The sequence below is a fragment of the Pituophis catenifer genome, unplaced genomic scaffold (assembly GCF_029215685.1).
Source record: "Pituophis catenifer annectens isolate HBS135680 unplaced genomic scaffold, rPitCat1.0.hap2 SCAF_8, whole genome shotgun sequence".
In the NCBI taxonomy this organism is placed as follows: Eukaryota; Metazoa; Chordata; class Lepidosauria; order Squamata; family Colubridae; genus Pituophis; species Pituophis catenifer.
This window is the reverse complement of record NW_027256888.1, coordinates 75731661-75753881: the sequence shown is the minus strand read 5'-3', so window position 1 is coordinate 75753881 and position 22221 is coordinate 75731661. Positions and strand designations below refer to the sequence as shown.

At 42.2% G+C, this 22221-nt stretch overlaps 1 protein-coding gene across 1 annotated transcript in view; it reads right to left on the bottom strand.

Moving 5' to 3' along the window:
- CCNI (cyclin I) overlaps nucleotides 1–19666 on the bottom strand; it is a 73394-nt gene extending 53728 nt beyond the window's left edge. Inside the window, exon 1 of the mRNA XM_070948713.1 lies at nucleotides 19077–19666. The gene's annotated coding sequence lies outside the window, so the exon portion shown is untranslated. The remainder of the gene's footprint in view (nucleotides 1–19076) is intronic.
- Between the last annotated feature and the right edge of the window lie 2555 nt (nucleotides 19667–22221).

Below are 22221 nucleotides of genomic sequence, written 5' to 3'. Positions count from 1 at the left end.
ATTACGGTCTCGTGTCACAACAACGGTTAAATGAAGCATCTCCCTTAGCAATAGCAATAACATTTGCTTCATAGTGCTTTTACAGCCTTCTCTAAGCGGTTTAGAGTCAGCCTATTGCCCCCAACAATCTGGGTCCTCATTTGACCCACCTCGGAAGGATGGAAGGCTGAGTCAACCGTGAGCCGATGAGATTTGAACTGCTGAACTGCAGCTAACAGTCAGCTGAAGTAACCTGCAGTAGTGCACTCTAACCACTGCACCACCTCGGCTCTTAATGATCTCCCCACACCTGCTCTTGCCAATGAATCATTTAATGAATACAGGAGTCATTAAGCAAAGCACGGGATGCCTCAGGGTTGGGGGGGGTGCCTCCAAGGCCTCCCCCATCCAGTGAGATAACCCATGCTCCACTTCCTGGAGACATAGGCCGTGAGTAGCTTCTGGGAGGGTCCGTTGTAGCTTTGAACATTCGCTGGGTAACCAGTCATAAAGTGAGGACTACCCTGAACCAGAAAAGGGCTGGAAGGTTTTTTGAAAGATGCAGCATTTTAATCCCATTTCTGGGATGGCCGTGAATGTGATGCTAAACACAAGAGCTGCCACGGGAGAAAAAATCCTCACTCACCCACACAAAATATTAATGTTCACTCAAGAGATTTATGCCGTCATTTCTGGGAGCCAATAATGGGCCACGGAGGAGGAGGAAAAATGTGCCCAGCGTGTCTAAGTATTATGTGAGGAGGCTACATAAAATACACTCCCACAAGGGCTGCAATTTTGAAAAACAACCCTACAGCTCAAGATTGTAACTAATTCTGCTCTTTGGGCCAACTGGTTTGCATAGCACCTCTTTCTTCCGCTAGTTTCTTCTTCAATCTCTTCTTCCTTAGTCTTAATTTAGGAGAGGACACCCAATTGAAATTGGACCTTGGAAGAATCAGGACAGACGAAAAGGAAATATGTTTTTTGCACAATGTGTGACTCAACATTGGCACTTGCTACTATGAGATGTATTTTTTGGAGTATAAGAATTTTTGGGTGAGAAAAAGAAGAAAAAGAAATCTCCCTCTGTTTCTGAGCAATTTTGCCTCGTTGCAGCAAACAACGAACAGCCTGCTTAACTTTCAGTTTCGTTTTCAGCATAGCTTGATTAGCACAAGGGAAAAAAAAATCTGCTCCAGCAATTTACCTCTTTGCAGCAAGCATCAGAGCCCTGCGCAAAACAGCTGAGAGCAAATCAGCTGAGAGTCGGGAGGCCGATCCAATCAACCTGTGCTAATTAGTCTGTGCTGAAGCTGAAAGGAGCTATTTTTTCTTGCTGTTTGCTTGCAAGGAGGTAACTGCTGCGAGGCAGAGGCCAAAGGGTGGGGGCCAGTGGGTGGGCGGAGCTACATTCGGTGTATAAGACGCACCTAAATTTTCACCCCTTTAGTGGAGAAAAAGGTGCATCTTATACGCCGAAAAATACGGTACTTTGGCCACCTAATGAGAAGGAAGGACTCACTGGAGAAGTGCCTAATGCTGGGAAAGATTGAGGGCAAAAGAAGAAGGGCTTAAATGGACTCCTGAGGATGGTAAAGGACAGGAAGGCCTGGAGAAACGTTGTCCATGGGGTCGCGATGGGTCAGACACGACTTCGCAACTAACAACCATGAGATGTGGTGATGACCAGCATAGTTGGCTTCGAAACAGGGTTCAATCAATCAACCAATCAATCAGAATAGAGCTGGAAGGGACCTTGGAGGTCTTCTAATCCAATCCTCTGCTCTAGCAGGAGACCCTAGATTATTCCAGACAAATGGTTGTCTACTCTCTTCCCAAAAACCTCCCATGTTGGAGCACCCACAACTTTTGAAGACAAGGCCATTCCACTGGTTAATTGTCCTCACTGTTAGGAAGTTTCTCCTTCATTCCAGGTTGCTTCTCTCCTTGATTGGTTTCCATCCATTGTTTCTTCTCTTGCCTTCTGGTGCTTTGGAGAATAAGTTGACCCCCTCTTCTTTGTGGCAGCCCCTCAAAGATTGGAATACTGCTATCGTGTCACCCCTTCTTTTCACCAGACTACCTATATCCAATTCCTGCATCCGTTCTTTGTATCTTTTATGAAACATATGAAGAACTATTCGATTGTAGACATCCTAAGGTCAATGGGTTACAGGTAGACCTTGAGTTACAATGGAGGCCCCCCCCCCAAAAAAGATACAACTCAGATTCACAGTTCCAACAGGCCCCTGCTCAGTCACATGTTTGCATTTTGGGTGCTTGGCAACCAGTCCACATTTACGGCCATTTACAGCAGATTAATGTTATATGCAAAGGATCAAGACCATATAAGCTGCAATTCAAACATGTACCGTGTTTCCCTGAAAACAAGACAAGAACCATGAAATAAGCACTTGGCTTCATTGCCATGCGCTCAAAAGCCTGATTGGGCTTATTATCAGGGGATGTCTTATTTTGGGGAAAACAGGGTAATGAGCCTTGGTGGCGCAGCAGACTAAAGTGCTGTTAAGTAGCACCAGCTGCCTGCAATTACTGCAAATTCAAATCTCACCAGGCTCAAGGTTGACTCAGTCTTCCATCTTTTCGAGGTAGGTAAAATGAGGACCCGGATTGTGGGGGTAATAAGCTGAAGTTGTATAAAAAAGAACACCGCTTGGGGGGGGGCGAAAGCCCTACTAAGCAGGTATATACAAAAAAAGTATGAAGGTTATTGGTTAACGCATTGTAAGCCGCCCTGAGTCTCCGGAAAAGGGCGGCATATAAATCGAACCAATCAATCCATACATACATACATACATACATACATACATACATACATACAATGCTCAAGTCTTTACACCAGAATCTTAGTCAACTCAAGTTCAATATTAAATTGGCACAGATGAGGGCCAACAGAATCCAAGTGAAGTTGGGTTTGGATGTTTGTGGCAATGTAACAACCCTAAGCTGATGGCATGCTTGACTCCACCCCCTTAACTCTGCCTGCTCTTCTCCTACATGGACATGTTTCGCCTGGAGACATCAAGAAGGCATCACAGATGCCTCCAAGTATCCAAAGAATTGTCATGTAGAAAGCAGGGAGAAATTGTTCAACGTTATTCCAGAAGATAAAGGAGTTCAAATTGCAAGTACGTTTTCGCTGGACACCAGGAAAACATTCCTAAGATTCGTTCAACCATGAGGCAATCCTTAGGAGATGGTAGACTCCCATTCACAGGAGGACTTCAAACAGAGATTGACTTCGCCATCTGTCATTTCTGCACTGGGTAGAGTATTGTGCTCCTTTAGACAACTTCCAACCCTTGGCATTCTTTGCTTCTATGATTACAGTTCGGAAATCATCTCCCCCCTCCGCAAAATAAAATTGCTATATTACTTTGAACAGATTGCTGGATACGTGCAATGAACATTTGTGTTGCTGCAGAGAGTCTTCTTGTGTGGGTCAGGGGGGGAAGAAATTTCAACTTAGGATCTGCTTCAGCCTCCTGGTGTGGGGCTTTGGGCGAAGGCTGGAGGGAAGTGCCGCTGGTGGCGAAGAGCCGGAGGACCTCGTTCCAGTGGGACTGCATCATGGCCTGGAACTGGCTGACCATCTCAGCCCGCTGAGCCTCCAGGTGCCGGTACCTGGCCTTGCACTCCCAAAAGTCTTCGCTCTGCTTGGAAAGCCTATGCTCCTAGTCCTCAGTGAGGTGCTTCTGCTGAGCCTCCTTCTCGGTCAGATCCAATTTGAACTGAGCTGTTTTGCCAGCTCTTTCTCGTGGTGGCTGCTTAGCTCCAACAACTGCTTCCTGTTGGGGCCCTAAGGAGTCCGGGTGGGGAGGTGAGAAGGGGCAAGTAGAGGCCGGCAAGGTGCCCCTCAATGTGACATCAAATTGACCACGCCTACCCAGTCACATGACCACCTAGCCACGCCCACCCAGCCAGTCATTAGGCAGATCGTATTAGTGGTCCGTGGGATTTAAAACTATGAATTTAGTAGTCCCTGAGGTCTGAAAGGTTGGTGACCCCCAGGGTGGATAAAAATCAATGATTTTTTTAAAAAAATCAAAAAAATCAGATTTTTTTTTATTTAAATCGGATTTTTTTTATTTTTTTTTTTTTTTTTATTGCAAAAGTTTTACAATTACATTTTCACCCCTTTTTTCACCCCCCCACCTCCCTCCCCAAACTTCCCCTCCACCCTAACCCTCCCTAACCCTCCCCCCCCAGACTTCCCTATTACATACTCATAACTAATAACACTAATATATAAACCTGAACCCATCCCTCCCCCTATATAATTTTTCCTCTTTGTCTCTTTACATAAAAATATTTCTAATACATTATTTTCAAATAAAAGCTATTTGATACTTTCTGGTTTGGTATTTGTTCTGAACATATTCTATCCACCTTTTCCATTCCCATTCGTAAGTCTCTTGTGAACAATCTTTTAGATACGCTGAAATCTTCGCCATCTCTGCAAAGCTGGCCATCTTCAAAGTCCATTCCTCGATAGTAGGCAAAGCTTCATTCTTCCAATATTTACCTATCAACAATCTAGCTGCTGTTATCATATACAATACTAGTTTTATTTCACCCCGTGTAAAACCCTTAACTATACCCAATAAAAACAATTGTGGAGAAAATTGAATTTTTTTCTTCAAAACATTCTGCATGACCCACCAAATTTTTATCCAAAAAGCCTTAACTTTCCTACAGGTCCACCAAACATGATAATATGTAGCATCTACACAATCACATCTCCAACATTTTGGCTGAACATTAGGGTACATACATGACAACTTTTTAGGATCTAAATGCCATCTATAAAACATTTTATAAAAATTTTCTCTCAGGTTTTGCGACTGTGTAAATTTAACATTCTGAACCCAAATTTTTTCCCAAGTTTCCAGCATCACTGGTTCTTCAAAATTCTGTGCCCACTTAATCATACAATCTTTAACTAATTCCGTTTCTGAATCTCTTTCTAACAAAACATTATACAGCCTTTTAATATGCATTGGACCTTTCTCTCTTATATGTCTAACCAATTCTTCCTCATGCAACATAATACCAGTTTTTTGGTCCTCTTTCCATCTCATTTGTAATTGATTATATTGTAACCAGGTTAAATTAATCCCTTCGTCCAACAGTGTCTGCAATGTCTTCAGCTGCCATCTGCCCGCATCTGTAAAAAGAACCTCTTTGTATAAAAACCCCCCGAGTGACATTATATTTGTATTCCACAAGGTATGACCAAGATCCAGCCATAGCGGTATTTTATAATCCCATTTGAGTCGGTGCTTCTTCCAAACTCTCATCAAAGAATCTCTGAGTATATGACTTTTAAATACTTTATCAACTTTATCATCATAAAATAAATAAGCATGCCATCCAAATTCAAGATCAAAACTTTCTGCATTCAATATTCCAGCCTTTTTATTTCCAAACCAGTCACTTGTTAAAGTTAAAGCTGCTGCATCATAATATAACTGTAGGTTTGGGAGTTTAAGGCCTCCTCTTTCTGGAACATCTTGCATAATTTTCAATTTCACTCTCGGCTTTTTCTCGTTCCAGACAAACTTATTCACACCAGACTGCCAGACTTTCAGTTGTTTATCACTTTTAAGCACCGGAATCATTTGAAACAAAAACAGAAATCTTGGCAAAATATTCATCTTAACTGCTGCTATTCTTCCAAGTAAAGACAGTTGCAGCTTTTTCCAGGTCTCCATGTCTTTCTGAACCTCTCGCCACAACACCTCGTAATTATTTTGAAACAATTTCATATTTGATTCTGCAACCTGAATTCCAAGATATTTTACCTTAGGTACAATTTCAAAACCTGCCCTCCTTTCAAGCTCATGTTTACGATCTTGTGTCATATTCTTAACTATCATTTTAGTCTTTTTTGAGTTCAGTTTAAAACCTGAAACTCTACCATAGTCTTGTATAATGTCGTTCATCAGGATTATTGATTCCATTGGTTGTGATAGGGTAACAACCAGATCATCTGCAAATGCCTTTATTCTATAATCCTCTTGCCTTATCACTATACCTTTCAAGATTTTTGAGTCCCGTATTATATTTAGCAAGACTTCCAATGTTAATATAAATAAAAGTGGGGACAACGGACATCCCTGTCTTGTTCCTTTTTCAATTTTAAACTCTGTCGTCAAACTTCCATTAATAATAATCTGTGCTTTTTGCTCTTGATAAATTGCTGAAATCGCCTGTATAAATTGGTCCCCAAAGCCCATCTTTTTTAAAGTCTTTAGTAGAAAGTTCCAATCCACTCTATCAAAGGCTTTCTCCGCATCCAAGAAAACCAGCACTGCAGAAATCTGTTTATTCTTATCAAGATATTCCAATAAGTCTATTACTTGCCTTACATTATCCTTCATATATCTGCCCTCAATAAATCCCGCTTGGTCCTCATGAATCACTTTTTGAATTACTGGCATCAACCTGTTGGCTAATACCTTCGCATAAATTTTATAGTCTGTATTCAAAAGAGATATTGGTCTGTAGTTCTCTGGTTTTTTAGGACCGACTTGTTCCTTTGGTATCAAAGATATATAAGCAGTTGTCCAAGATGGGGGTATTTTACCCCCTTGTTGAATATTACAAAATAAATCTCTAAGTTGTTCCACCATTTCAGCTTGTAAAGTTTTGTAATACACTGCTGTCAAACCATCCGTGCCAGGCGCTTTAGCTGTTTTTAGCTGCTTAATTGCTGCTATTATCTCCTCCACTGTTATAGGGTAATTCATTCTTTCCTTTTGTTGATCAGTAATTTTTGTAATTCTCTTATCCTTTAAATATTTTTCTATAAGTCCATTCTGCACCTCTTCTTTGGCATATAATTTAGTATAATAATCCACAAAAGCTTCTTTAATTAATTTTTGTTGAAAAATTTCTTTCCCTCCAATGTCAATACTATCAATAGTCCGTATACTTTGTTTTTTCCTCAGTGTGTAAGCCAACCATCTGCCCGGTTTATTAGCATTGCAAAATGTATTATGCTTTGCGTATTGTAAACTTGTTGCAACTTGTTCCGCCATAAGCATTTGAAATTGGTCTTTCAAAAGTTTTATAGCACTTCTTATTCTTTCATCTGTTGGGTTTTTAATAAGTAACTGTTCCTTATTCTTTATTTCCATTTCCAACTCAGATCTTTTCTTTTGTCGGAACAGTCTGTGTTTAGAATTCATGTAGATAAGTACCCCTCTCATATAAGCTTTACTAGCGTCCCAAACAATTTCAATTGGGGTACCTTTATTCAAATTTATTTCAAAAAATTCTTTCAAATGCTTTTTAAGTTCTATTGTATTTTTTTCATATCTAAACAAGTTCTCATTTAATCTCCAAGAACGTCTCTCAACCTTATCCATCTCAATTTCTATCCATACAGGGCTATGGTCAGTCAAAGTTCTTGGAAAAATCTTTGTTCTTTTTGTCTTAATAAGTAAATCATTTGACAACAGAATAAAATCAATCCTAGAAAAGGATCTATGTCTATCGGAAAAAAAAGTGTAATCCAATTCATTCGGATTATGTATTCTCCAAACATCTTTTAGTTCCATATCTTCTTTCATATCAAAAAAAGTCTGCGGTAGTCTAATTCTAGACTTTGCCAAGCTCTTTTTATCTAATTTAGAATCAGTTACTCCATTCCAGTCTCCCATAAATAAAATAGATCTATAGTCCCATTGCAATATTTTAATATGTAACATCTTGTAAAAACAATCCTGTTGTTGGTTAGGAGCATAAATTCCAATCAAAAGAATTTGACCATTTGCTGTAAGCAATTCAATTGCTACAAACCTACCATCTTGATCTACTTCTATAATTTTTGCTGTTAATTTTTTATTTACATAAATAACCACACCATTCTTTTTCTGCGAAGTTGAAGATATATAATGCACTCCTAATTTTGAATTTATCAAATATTTCTGATCTTGAGTTGTAATATGTGTTTCTTGTAAGCAAATTATATCATTATTAAATTGTTTCAAATATGTAAATATTTTCTTCCTTTTCTGTGCTGAATTCAACCCATTAACATTCCAAGATAGACACTTAAGGGTCATCGGCCTGTTTCTGGAGCGCAGAGCAAAATATTTGAAGTTCATCCAAAAGCTTCGATCTTGCTCTTCCCATAGCTCCACTCTCTTGTGGGATACTCTTAGCTGCCATCTTGTCTTGTCTTTCCTGTTGTTGTTGTTGCTTTTGTTTAAGTAGCTTGGATTGAGCTCTAGTTATACGTTGATCTTTAACTTCAGTCAGCTGAATCAAATCCAAAATTGGAGAAGAATCCAGCAAGGGCTCACTCAGAAAACCTCCTTCTGCACCTTGCACATTTTCTAATTCTTGCTTGGGCTGTTCTTCCGACTGCCTCTCTTCACTCTCCTTAATCTCCAAAACTGTAGATGTACGTGGAGATGGTGTTCTTTCCTTAAGAATAGTACTATAAAAATGTTGTGCCTTCTCCACGGTATTCAATCGATATCCTTCTCCCTTATATCTAAAAATTATCCCAGCTGGTGCATCCCACCGGAAGGGTATCTGTAAGTCTTTCAGTTCCTTAACAAGAAAACCAAACTCTTTTCTAGCTTTCAGCATTTTAGGAGGTAATTCTTTAAAAATTACAAGTCGTGAGCCCCCCACTTCTACAGAGGTGTGAAAAGATTTTTGGAGGATTTCATTTCTAATTTCTCTCTCAGTAAAGTATATGACCACATCTCTAGGCAATTGTCTTTGTCTGGCCACCCAAGAGTTGACTCTGTAAATTTTATCTATTTTGTGAAATACCAAATCAGGGTTAACTTGTAAGATCTTAGCCAGGGCTTCAGAGCAAACTTGTCTCAAATCCTGTCTCTCCTCCTCTCGAATTCCCCGAAGCCGTATGGCAAATTCCATCGCCCGGAATTGTATCATGACAATCTCATCTTCAATTCTCTGCATTTTATTATCAGCTTCTTCAATTTTATAGTCATTATCTTTCATCCTAACATTAACTTCTAATTTGAGTTCTTCAACTTTAAAATCAACTTTCCCAATAAAATTTGCCAGGCCAGACGCCACTTCTGATATTTTTTTGGTCACCATATTTTGATTCTGCTTCACCATATCTTTAACTTCATTAATTTCCTGCAGAAATTCCTCATGTGATTTTTGAAGTTTATGATCTATTTCCTGTTGAGATTCTTGAAATTTTTCATCCAAAGTTTTAGCAATAAAGTCTTTTAAATCTCCCACATCAAGTTCTTTTTTCTGAGTTTGTAGTTGTTGAGCAGGGGGAAGTTGCGTTTGATGTTTGTGTGTGGGGGATCCCCCCCCTGATACCTTCCCTTCCTGCTTCTTTGAAGCCATTGTGCCACGTAGGCTAATTTTTCTAGAGAGGGAAGTTCTTTTTCCTTTCCCTCTTCCACAAAAGCTTCTAAAAAAGTCCCCCAAATTTAGTCAAATAAAACTGAAGTAAAGCAAAGTCAAATTTTAGCAAAAAGAAATGTTTTCCTTTAGGTAAGACAACTTTGTAGCAACTTTTCAACTTTGTAGCAAAGCAGAGAGGCTTCACAAATTCACTTTCACTAGCTCGTTAACTCAAGCGCTGGACGCCATATTTTTTCCAAATCACTTTCACTCGCTCACTTTCTCTTGATTTAAAAAGTCAATAAAGCACTAATACTTGCAATTTTCAGGTTTCTGGATTCAAGTTGGTATTCCGCTATTTGTTAGAATTAGTTCCTCTCACTTTAAGAGTTTGCTGCTGTCGGCTTGTTCTGCTGAAGGCAGAATCGTCCCACGCCGCCCGGAGTCTCCGCAGGTTGGAAGGGAGCCGCTCCTGTTTTCACCCCCAGAAACAATTCCCTGGGGGGGTTACAGGGGCTCAACCTGTGCCCTGCTGTCTCTGCTCCTGCAATCTTCAAGATTTCGGAGTTTTCGAGCCGCTCCTCGTTCGCGGGGCGGCTCTACAGGCGGCGGGGCTGGCGGTCTTAGAAAATCACCGCCGTCGCCGAAGCTCGCAAACCGGAAGTCCGGATTTTTTTTATTTTTATCGAATTTATTTTAATAAAAAACTTTTGGGGTAACAATCTATCGTAAGATAGTTTTCTATTTAAGATACATAAATAATTTAGTTTATTCAGCATGAAATGGAGCTTAGTTATGTAGCATGAGGCTGTATATTCTGCAACACTGGGACTATCGGTGAGTCAACAGTGGGTCAAAGGAGTAGCAGAGATGACAGTTGCTCTTTAAAAATTATGATTTAAATCGAGTTGATCAAGCCTTTTTACTAGTGATTTAAATCATGATTTAAATCAACTCGATTTAAATCAAATCCACCCTGGTTCCTTCCAGCTCTATTCTGATTGAATAATGGGTATAGCTTGCAGCTATCTCACTTTTATTTAAAACTTTCTGAATGTTAAAAGAGATACTCAACACAGGGAAGTTGTAGGTTCTCCATCTATGAAGATCCTTAAGAAAAAGCTAGACATCACCTCCCGAAAACAAACGAACTGTCAGCATTCTGATGCTGCCATAAAAAGACGAGGCTTCACTTTTCACCTACTTATTTTCTCTGTAGATAATATCCCCTAGGAGATGGGATGGGTGGGGGAACATTCCTGTGGGGTGAGGTCAGAAGCTGGGGAGACTGACTTGGAAGATGGCCAATGAGAAGATGAGAATTGGGGAACAGAAAGGGAAGGGTTTGGGGGTCAGACGGTTAGTATGGCTACGATGAAGTCGGGGCCAGATCTGTCGTATTTAATAAATGGAATATTTCAGCAAAGATTAATTGTTTGGGAGTGCAATTTATTTGAGATGACATCGAAACCTGACACGAACTTGCTTTCTGCAGACTGCAGAGGGTTAGACTAAATGATCCTTGAGGTTCTTCCAGTTTGACAATTCTGTGATTCTGTGAAAGGACATAATCTTGATCAGGAAACACAATTTGCCATCATCTCAGGAAATAAAATTCTTCCTTGCATCCTTAAGGTTTGATGATGAAACACTTAAAGTCGGTTGTTAACTTTCTTAAGAGGCATAATTTTTTTAAAGCAGGTTTCTATCAAAAGCTACACGGTACTGTCTTTAACCAAAAGGCAAACTTCGAAATGGTTTTAAAGCAAAATCCAAATACATGCATTCTCTGCAGGTTGCGTGCTATATACTGAGCCACATCTGCCCACCAACCAGCAGGGAACCGGGTTTACATTTAGACTAGAATCATTATTGTAATTTATCACCACAGGCCATTTTTTAAAGTCTGAACTGGATTGAGTCGCTACTTAGCGAATTCACGGAATGCAGCGGAAAAGTTTAAGTGGACATACAAATGCAGATCGGTCTAGCCTTCATTTATCCCTTAACAGTTCAGCAAATATTTAACATGGGATTGGAAAATTCCCAGACATCTTTCAGGTTACCCTGGTTACAACATACTTGGTCGTAATAGCAAACACCTGGATCTACAGGACTCTATTTTCCAACCAATGTTGACCTCTCCACCACTAGTATAAAATTATTAGTGGTTCTGCTGGGACTACGGTTAGCCCCAAATCCTGTGGGTTTTTTTGCAGTAGCATCAATGCTATGAAATTCTCTGCCTCTTTATATCCTTATCTGCTCTTATTTTATTAGGCGTCAGAAAATTCTTCAAAATTTAAGACTTTAAGAGGGTTTTGGAATTACAGATGTCACCACTTGCTTGTATGGCTTACTGACATTGTTTTATCATTTTTTTTTTCTTGTCATTTAATTTGGGACGATTCTTTGTTATGTAATTTTACTTGCGCCACTGATATTTTATCATTCTGATTATAATCCTTTGAGAATCTCTTGACTGCGGCAAATGAAAAATTGCCAGAATGAATAAATAAGTAAATGTTTGGAAAGATTAAATATTTTGTTCTCATATAGGTTTACAGCTTCCGGGCAAATGGTCAAAGGATAATCTTTCAGGATATTCATACTTGGTAAATATACTCATAAAAAGGGAATCTTTAAATTTTTCCCTTCTCCTCTCTCTCTCTCTCTACATATATGGTGTTTCCCCGAAAATAAGACAGGGTCTTATTTTCTTTTGTCCCCCAAAATATGGCCTTGGCCTTATTATTGGGGGGTCCGGCAGAGAGAGGCTCCCTCTGTGTGCCATCAAGTCCCATCCCTCCTACCGGGGGGGGGGGGGGGAGAGAGAATGTAATCGGGCCGAAGGCACCAAGCCGTGCGAGCGCCTGTTCCGTCCCCCGCTTGCGCACCTCCCAGATCTCACCATGTTGATGTGGGCGAAGCCAGTGAGCACCCAGCTGGAAGCTGCTGGAAACGGGGAAGACGCCGGTTGGGTCAGCCGCCTGCTGCCAGGTCTTCTGGCAGCCAGGGCAGAGAGTCTTCCGGCAGCCGGGGCAGAGAGGCGTTGAAAGACAAAGGGAGTTGAAGCCCCACATGGGGAGACTGCGCCGCCGCCATCCGGCACTGAGAATGGCTTCTTCTGCGGCTTCCAAAACCTGGCTGGAAGCTGAGAAGATGCCAGTCGGGCCAGCTGCCTGCTGTCGAGTCTTCCAGGAGCCAGGGCAACCGCATGGAGTTGGAACCATAGAGCGGGAAGCGGCCCGCTCTATGGTTCCAACTCCATGCGACTGCTGGAGGACTCTCTGCCCTGGTTCCCGGAAGACTTGGCAGCAGACAGCTGGCCCGACTGGTGTCTTCTCCGCTTCCAGCCAGGTTCTCACCAGCTTCACCCACATCGACATGGTGAGATCTGGGAGGCACGCAAGCGGGGGAGGGAACAGCCAGGGTTTGGAAGCTGCAGGGGAAGCCATCTTCAATGTTGGGTGGGCACCATGTGGCAAAAGGGCCAGACGGCTGCTCTCTTGCAAGCAGGGCAGGAGTTTGCAAGTGAGGGGGATGGATGGATGGATGAATGAATGGGAGGGAGGCAGGCGAGCGCCAAGAACACTGGGAGGAAAGAGAATGAGAGGCAGCTCCCGATCAGCTCAGCTGATCCGCAGGTCGCAATTAAGGGCAGCTGCCATTAGCTGATGGGGGAAGAGAAGGGCTGCCTCCTATGCTGGCCACGCCCACCCCTTCATTAGGGCTTATTTTCAGGGGAGGGCGTATGTTTACACCCACCCCAAAAATCTGGTTTGGCCTTATTTTCGGGACATGTCCTGTTTTTGGGGAAACACAGTATATATTTTACTGGAGAGAAGGAAGGAAGGAAGGAAGGAAGGAAGGAAGGAAGGAAGGAAGGAAGGAAGGAAGGAAGGAGAAGGAAGGAAGATGGGAGGGAGGGAGGAAAGAAGGAAGGAAGGAGTATGGATGGGAGGGAGGGTGGAAAGAAGGAGGGGATGGATGGATGGATGGATGGATGGATGGATGGATGGAAGGAAGGAAGGAAGGAAGGAAGATGGGAGGGAGGGAGGGAGGGAGGAAAGAAGGAAGGAAGGAAGGAGTATGGATGGGAGGGAGGGTGGAAAGAAGGGATGGATGGATGGAAAGAAGGAAGGAAGGAAGATAGATGTGTGGATGGGAGGGAGGGTGGATGAAATGGATGGAAGGAAGGGAGGGAGGGAGGGTACTGCAGAGCTACAGGGATGTTTTCTCTCCAAGATTAAACACTGAAACACCATATACTTTATCTTGGATATAGCAAAAGCGAACACCAAAAATAAAATTCTCTCAGAACTGCTTGAAAACCAGAAGTAACATGGAGAAAGAAGCATTTGTGAGTATCAATCTTGGAGCAAGCCTCGCCAAACAAAAGGCTTTGCTTACCTACCCTGCAGGCTGCCGACTGCTGCAGTGAGACACAGCAGGAGGTATTTCAGGTTGAACAGAGAGAGAACAGGCTGAACAAATAATATTGCTGGCTGATTTTGTAGACACCTTCACAGCCAGAACTTCTAAACGGATACTAAAGAACTGGCGAGTGTTATACAGGTTAAGTCCTTGACTTACAACCGCTTGTGTAGTGACCGTTCAAACTTCATTTTTATCATGAGGATGATGCTGCAACCATCGTTAAGTACGAGAAACGGTCACAAGTCACTTTTTCGGTGACTTTTTCGGTGCCACTGTCACATCAAACAGTCACTAAATGAATGGCGTGGAAGTCGAGAACTACCTGTACACATCGCACCCTCTTACAACTCGCTTTTCTTCTCTTGCTCCATACAAGTTATTCAGCAATTTTTACCATTTTGCACAATTTGTCTAGAATGCTCCCAGTCGCGGGAAGGAACATGAAATTTTGCTGACTTCTAAGTTTCCTCACCAAATACTAATATGTTGTCACCACCCACGCGTATGAGATTTCAACAGTCATTTTCAAGCAATTTCTAGATTTACGGTGAAGGAAAACTACACCTCTCTGAACAGTGTCTAGGAGGCTGTGGTTGCTGCTGCACAAAACGTTGATCATCAAAAGATCAAGAAACCGACAGACTCAATGAATGGAAGATTTATGACTGTAACTGAAAAGAGAAGTGTGGCTATATTGGTCACCGATTTTTTTTTATTTATTTTTTTTATGTCAGAAATGTTTATTTGTACATTTTGAGTTGTTCGCTTATTATTCTCACTTCCAACAGATGGAAATGAACAAGTGAAATGGGAAAATTTTTGTTTTTCATTTAGCTGCATAATAATTCTGCACACAAATAGTTGCCCAATAATTGTTACACCCAAAAGCTTTTACTTTCACTTTTACTTTCTTAAATGTTCCAAGTTTGAGGTTTATTAACATTTTGGATGGACTTGAGAGCAATTGTAGTTTGGTTCAATCATAAAAGCAATCCTCAAAAATACAACTTGCCTAATAATTGTGCACACAGAGTAATCTGTTTCAACTGCTCCCCTCAGAAGGCCGCTATAGGGCATTGAATGCCAAAACAACTAGACTCAAAGATAGTTTTTTTCCCTCATGCCATCACTCTGATGAACACCTAATTCCCACAGCACTGACTTAAGTGGTGTGGGAATTTCTTAATCACTGCCTAAGAAATTTACCCATGTAGTAGGCGGTATTGCTATAATCACCTTTCTCATTTCTCATCTTCCCTACTATCTTCTCTTGTTGGTATCTTATCTTATCTTATCTCTGTTTTATCACTTGTTTCTATTTTAAGATTAATGACTGTAACCACGATTTATGATCTATGACCTATCACTTTGCTGTTGTAGGTAGGTGCACTGAGATGCACTGGAGACAAATTCCTTGAGGGAATAAACATCACACTAGGCCCGTGATGGCGAATCTACAGCACACATTTCACAGCTGGCACGTGGAGCCCTTTCTGCAGGGTCAGTTCCACTGCGCATGCGTGCACGCCTCCTGCCAGCAAGCTGATTTTCGGGATGCGCAGGGGGGCGAATGCGGGAGATACCCAAGGTGCAGTGCCCCCCTGCGCCCATTTTTGGGTCCAGGAGGCTGCAGGGAGGCTTCTTATGCCCAAAACGGGGGGCAGGGGGAGCATGAGTCGCATGCGCATGCATGGGAGGAATGGGGGCAGTGGTGGGTTGCCCCAGGTTCGAACCGGTTCTATAGAACCGGTAGTAAAACCGGAGGGAGGCTCCGCCCACCGACCCCGTCATCAGAACGCTTCTGCGCACACGCACGGCCCGTTACGAAACGGTAGTAAAGGTAAGTAGAACTCACCCGAGGGGGTTGTGCGCGCATGCCCAGCAGGGGAACGCATTGCATTATAGGTGCTGGCACGCATGTGTTCTGTTGCGTGCACATGAAAAGAAAAAGGTTAGCCATCACTGCATTAGGCCAACAAAGAATTCAATTCAATTCAGTAAGTGCCGGAAACTTTGGGAGGGGAGAAGTTGCTAGTGAATCCAGAGGGTCACAAGAGAATTGTATGCGATGTAGGATGTCACATTTGGGGCATTTTCTATAGTCTTGTGAGGAACACACCACTCTCTAAATTAACTGAGGAACACGCCACCCTCAAAAGTAATGTTATCTGTGCCAGCTCTTTCTCCGCTGGGAACTTTGCGAGAATTGGTGCAAACCAATGAATGCTCAGGATAAACACTTCAGGGCAAACATTCATTTGCTCTTTCCTCTCCTTGAACTTCACGCAAATAAACAGAACGTCACATTAAATAATTGTTTGGCATCCGATGTCCAATTTTTGGCAACAAGGCCTCAACCCCAGCCAGGGGTTTTCTTTTTTTAATTAATATTTGGCAGAGGCTTATGCATGACACTCAACACCCGTGCAATAAGATCTCTCGCCCGGTTGGCCCAGATCCATGCAGATTGTAGTCCAGCCCCTGACACACCCCTCACGGCCTGCCCACTTGTGCCACAAACTGTGTCAAACGTACACAGCAGGGCACCTTTTCGAGAGGAGTGGACCCGATCTGCAAACGGCCTTTGCTCCTCGCTAGTTGTAAAACACTGTATTGTTGATCAAGAGGTTTTAAGGTTTTGGAAAGCACCTTAGCCTTGCAAAGCAAAGCAGATTTCATTTTTTTTCGGGAAGAGAGGCAAACCAGAGATGCCAAAGGAAGGCCGCCATTTAAGCCATGGCTCGGAACTCCGGGGCAATTGCTGCAGCAGGGGCGCATCCAATCTGGGAAATGCAGCTGTGTGCATTTATTTGCAAGACTGTTAGGCTGTGACGTCAAGAAAAGAAAAGAAAAGAAAAGAAAAGAAAAGAAAAGAAAAGAAAAGAAAAGAAAAGAAAAGAAAAGAAAAGGGAAGAGAAGGAAGGAGAAGGAAGGAAAGAAAATAAAGAGGAAGGAAGGAATGAAAGAAAAAAGAAGGAAGAAAAGGAAGGAAGGATGGGAGGGAGGGAGAGAGAGAGAGAGAAAGAAAGAAAGAGAGGGTGGGAGGGAGGGAAGAAAGAAAAAGACAGGGAGGGAAGGGAGAAAGAAAGAAAGAGAGGGAGGAAAGAAAGAAAGAAAGAAAGAAAGAAAGAAAGAAAGAAAGAAAGAAAGAAAGAAAGAAAGAAAGAAAGAAAGAGACAAGAGGGAGGGAGGGGGGAAAGAAAGAGAGGGAGGGAAGAAAGAAAGAAAGAAAGAAAGAAAGAAAGAAAGAAAGAAAGAAAGAAAGAAAGAAAGAAAGAAAGAAAGAAAGAAAGAAAGAAAGAAAAAAAGGCTGGACATAAACAAGGAAACTGAATCCCATCCTCAGCAGGATGGGGTTTAAAATAAAATTCAAACCGCCTTATTTTTTTAAAATATATTCCCGTTCCCCTGCAGGAGTTCTACAGAAATCCTTCGAATGGCCTCGGTGCAAAGTGACTCCTAAAATCTCATATCCCAGGCAGGCAAAGTTGAGCAGGTCATTTATTTAAAAAATAATAATAAAAAAGCATTGGAGAGAAACGATCCAAAGCCTCATCTTTGCACAGTCACTTTTTGCACCGTTGCAAGTCCCGTGCGATGCACTTGGGGGGGGGGGGTGGCTCTACTCGCCTCCCCCGACCGCCCCCCCCAAACAAGCCCGCCGAAATTCCCGGGGCCCGCCGCCTTCCCGGTTCTCTCCCCTCCCACCCCCGTGTCCACTGCAATATCTAAATAACAGCCACTTTTTGCGACGCGTTGCAAACCCTCCCGCCGGCCGTTTCTATGGCACAAAGCTCGGCGCTCGCGACACACTGCTAGGACCTTCCCCGGGTCCCCGCATGCATTTATACGTCAACAACAACAGCAACGCCACAAAGGAAGAGCTTTGACCCCCCACCCCCACCCCAGCCTTGGTTTTAAAAGCGCAAACACCCCCTCCCCCCCCCAAAAAAAATAACCCCAAAGCAACCGCGCGCGGGGAAAGCAAGTTTTGCGTTTTACTATGTCCTTGTTCCCCCCCCAAAAAGAGCAAGGTTTCTTTCGTGCAAAATAAAAGGGCAGCCCTTGAAAAAGAAAAAAAAAAAAAAGGCTTCCAAAATTGAATGGCCGGCCTAGATTGCAATACGGGGGGGGTTGCAAAAAACGGGCCCCACTCGGCCCGTCCAGGATGCAAGGGTGCAAATGCACAGGCTCGAAGTGAAACAAACAAACAAACAAACAAAAAAAAACACAGAAAACAAAAAAGTGCATTTAAAAAGGCTTGAAAATGTCAGGACTGGAGCAATTCATTGCGGGAGAGAGGCGTCCCCGGATTGCATTTCGCAGACCACACATACATACACACACACACACACACACAACAAAAGGATCGTTGCAGATCGGCTTTCCTACCTGCAAAAAAAACTACTAAGCAAATCATTTATTTTATTTTTTAAATAAATGCCTCGATGGCCATCGAAGCCACCCCGAAAGGAAGCCGCGCGGCAAAAAAAGGCCAACTAACCAGGACGAATTTGATTTCGGGAAAACTCCTAACTTGGAAATAATAATAATAATAATAATAAAATAATAATGATGATGATGATGATGTACTTGCTTGATACTAGGACGCTGGCAACAACCCGTATCAACCATTAGCACCAGTCAATGGTATTTGTGATGCATTTTTGAATGTTCAGTTGACAAGAGTTTCATGTTTAATGAATAAAGTAAATAATAATAATAATAATAATAATAATAATAATAATAATACAAATCAACCCATATCAACCATTAGCATCAACAATAGTCAATGGTATTTGTGATGCATTTTTGAATGTTCAGTTGATGTTTAATGAATAAAGTAAATAATAATAATCCCTATCAACCATTAGCATCAACAATAGTCAATGGTATTTATGATGCATTTTTGAATATTTAGTTGATTTGAGTTTCATGTTTAATGAATGAAGTAAATAATAATAATACTGATAATACTAATACTAATCAAACCGTATCAACCATTAACATCAACAATAGTCAATGGTATTTATGATGCATTTTTGAATGTTCAGTTGACTTGAGTTTCATGTTTAATGAATAAAGTAAATGATAACAAATAACAAACAAATAACAAACAAATAACAAACAAATAACAAATAATAATAATAATAATAATAATAATAATAATAATAATAATAATAATAATAATAATAATAATAATAATAATAATAATAATAATAATAATAATAATAATAAAAGTCCCAACACATATTTCTGTACGTCCAACCAATGCTCACCTTCTCCCCTGCAAAGCTGTAAAAATCTCCCGTTGCAACCGGCCGGCATTCGGTCCATTAAACTAGCATGATGGTTGTTGGTTCCCACCAAGGCCCAAGCTGGCTTGTTTCTTTGTTAGTTCCCTGCTTGCTCCATCTTAGAGACCCGGGAGAAAGAGAGGAGGAGGAAGCGGCGGGGTTCATTTCGCCATGGTGGGTGGGTGGGTGTGGATGGAGTAGGGGGTGTGGGGGGGGGCTTCCTTGTCGTTTGGGGAAGGCGGAGGGAGTTAAGGATCGCGGTTTCTTTTGGGGGGCGGGAAGAAGAATTGGGGAGAGAGGGGGTCCCCCACCAAGGCCGAGTTTGCAAAGCAGCGGCTCTTCTTCTTCCTCCGGGGTTTGCAATGGCAGCTCCCGCCGCCGCTGCTTGCTGCTGCTGCTGCTGCTTGGGAGCCGCCAGCAAAGTGGGTGCAAAAAAGAAAAAAAGAAAAAAAAAGGGGGGGGGAAGAAAAAAAAAGAGGGGAGGGGAAAAAGGGGTGGAAAGCAACCAAAAAAAAAAAAAAACCCGAGAGGCAGAAAGGAGCGGAGCGCAGAGCAAGCCGCTTCCCGGGGGGGTAGCAGGGGAGGGAAAGAAGAGCCGGCAGCGGGGCGGCTCAGCCTCCTTCTCCTCCTCCTCCCTCCCCCCGCAGGGAGCTGCCTGCTTTGCTTTGGCTCCTCCTCCGCCTCCTGCGCGCCGGGCGGCTGAGCGAACGAGCGGAGGAGGAGAAGGAGGAGGAGGGGAGAGGAAAGCTGGCGCGCGGCCGAGAGGAGGGACCGCGCGCGGGGCCGCGGCCGCGCTCGGGGCTTTTTTTGTTTGTTTGTTTCCTACTCGGTGGCCTGGAGGGTGCGCGCGCGGCCGAGGCCAAGATCTTTAAAAAAAAAAAACGGCGCTGAACACACGCACACCTCTCTCTCTCTCTCTCTCTCTCTCTCTCCATTCGCTTGGCTTTTGAGAGGCGCGCTTCTGAGGGAGAATCTTTGTAGCTCTGGTTCCCCCAAAGGCGCTTTTTTTTCCCCAAGAGGCAAACTCAACTGTCTTTGTTTTTCCTTCAAAAGACGTTTCGCTTCTCATCCCAAGAAGCTTCTTCAGTTCTGTTGAGGAAGAATAGAATAGAATAGAATAGAATAGAATAGAATAGAATAGAATAGAATAGAATAGAATACACAAATAACTTTATTGACACTAAATGTACACTAAGGCATGTCAGAAAGGAGGAAGAAGAAAGAAAGAAAAAGAAAAGAAAAGAAAGGAGGAAGATGTTTCGCTTCTCTTGAGGAAGAAGACGTTTCCCTTCTCATCCAAGAAGCTTCTTCACTTCTGTTGAGGAAGATGTTTCCCATCTCTTGAGGAAGAAGAAGTTTCCCTTCTCATCCAAGAAGCTTCTTCACTTCTGTTGAGGAAGAAGAAGATGTTTCCCTTCTCATCCAAGAAGCTTCTTCGGTTCTGTTGAGGAAGAAGATATTTTGCTTCTCTTGAGGAAGAAGTTGTTTCCCTTCTCATCCAAGAAGCTTCTTCAGTTCTATTGAGGAAGAAGATGTTTCCCTTCTCATCCAAGAAGCTTCTTCGGTTCTGTTGAGGAAGAAGATGTTTCGCTTCTCATCCAAGAAACTTCTTCACTTCTGGTGAGGAAGAAGCTTCTTCAGTTCTGTTGAAGAAGAAGAAGATGTTTCCCTTCTCATCCAAGAAACTTCTTCACTTCTGTTGAGGAAGAAGATGTTTCGCTTCTCTTGAGGAAGAAGATGTTTCCCTTCTTATCCAAGAAACTTCTTCACTTCTGTTGAGGAAGAAGCTTCTTCAGTTCTGTTCAGGAAGAAGAAGATGTTTCCCTTCTCATCCAAGAAGCTTCTTCAGTTCTGTTGAGGAAGAAGATATTTTGCTTCTCTTGAGGAAGAAGACATTTCCCCTCTCATCCAAGAAACTTCTTCACTTCTATTGAGGAAGAAGCTTCTTCAGTTCTGTTGAGGAAGAAGAAGATGTTTCTCTTCTCATCCAAGAAACTTCTTCACTTCTGCTGGGGAAGAAGATGTTTTGCTTCTCTTGAGGAAGAAGATGTTTCCCTTCTTATCCAAGAAGCTTCTTCACTTCTGTTGAGGAAGAAGAAAATGTCCCAAAGGTGCTTTTTCAGAAGGCAACTGGACTTTCTTGTTTTTTTCTTTTGAAGACGTTTTGCTTCTCATCCAAGAAGCTTCTTCAGTTCTGTTGAGGAAGAAGGTATTTCGCTTCTCTTGAGAAAGAAGGTGTTTTCCTTCTCATCCAAGAAGCTTCTTCAGCTCTGACAGGATAGTGGGGAATGGAAGGAATGGAACTATCCAGTCAGAGCTGAAGAAGCTTCTTGGATGAGAAGCAAAATGTCTTCAAAAGAAAAAACAAGAAAGTCCAGTTGCCTCCTAAAAAAGCACCTTTGGGACAACCATGACCTGGATGACTCGGAATCTCTACAAACTTAAAGAAGAAGATGATTTGCTTCTCTTGAGCAAGAAGACGTTTCCCTTCTCATCCAAGAAGCTTCTTCAGTTCTGTTGAGGAAGAAGATTCGCTTCTATTAAGGAAGAAAATGTTTCCTTTCTCATACAAGAAGCTTCAGTTATGACTGAATGTAATGTAAATGACAAGCAGAGATGTAAGACACTCTGATTCACAAGCTGAAGAGATTATCTTTGCAGAAAAATCCAAAGGCAACCCATGTTTTTACATTTGTTCTTACATTTCAGACATGTTAAATCAGATAGGAAAAATGATTCATTGCATAAGAACAAAAACATGAGTTCAGTTTATACATGTAATAAAAGCACTCATAGAGAAGACACTACAGGTAGTCCTCGACTTGAGACCACAATTGAGCCCAACATTTATATTGCTAAGTGAGATATTTGTTAAGTGAGTTTTGCCCCATTGTACAACCTTTCTTGCCACAGTTGTTAAGTGAATCACTGCAGTTGATAGGTTAGTAAAAGGATTGCTAAGTGAATCTGGCTTCCCCATGGACTTTGCTTGTCAGAAGGTCGCAAAAGGGGATCACATAACCCTGGGACACTGCAACTGTCATAAATATGAGTCATTTGCCAAGCAAGTCTGAATTTTGATCATGTGAACATGGGGATGCTGCAATGGTTGTAAGTGTGAAAAACT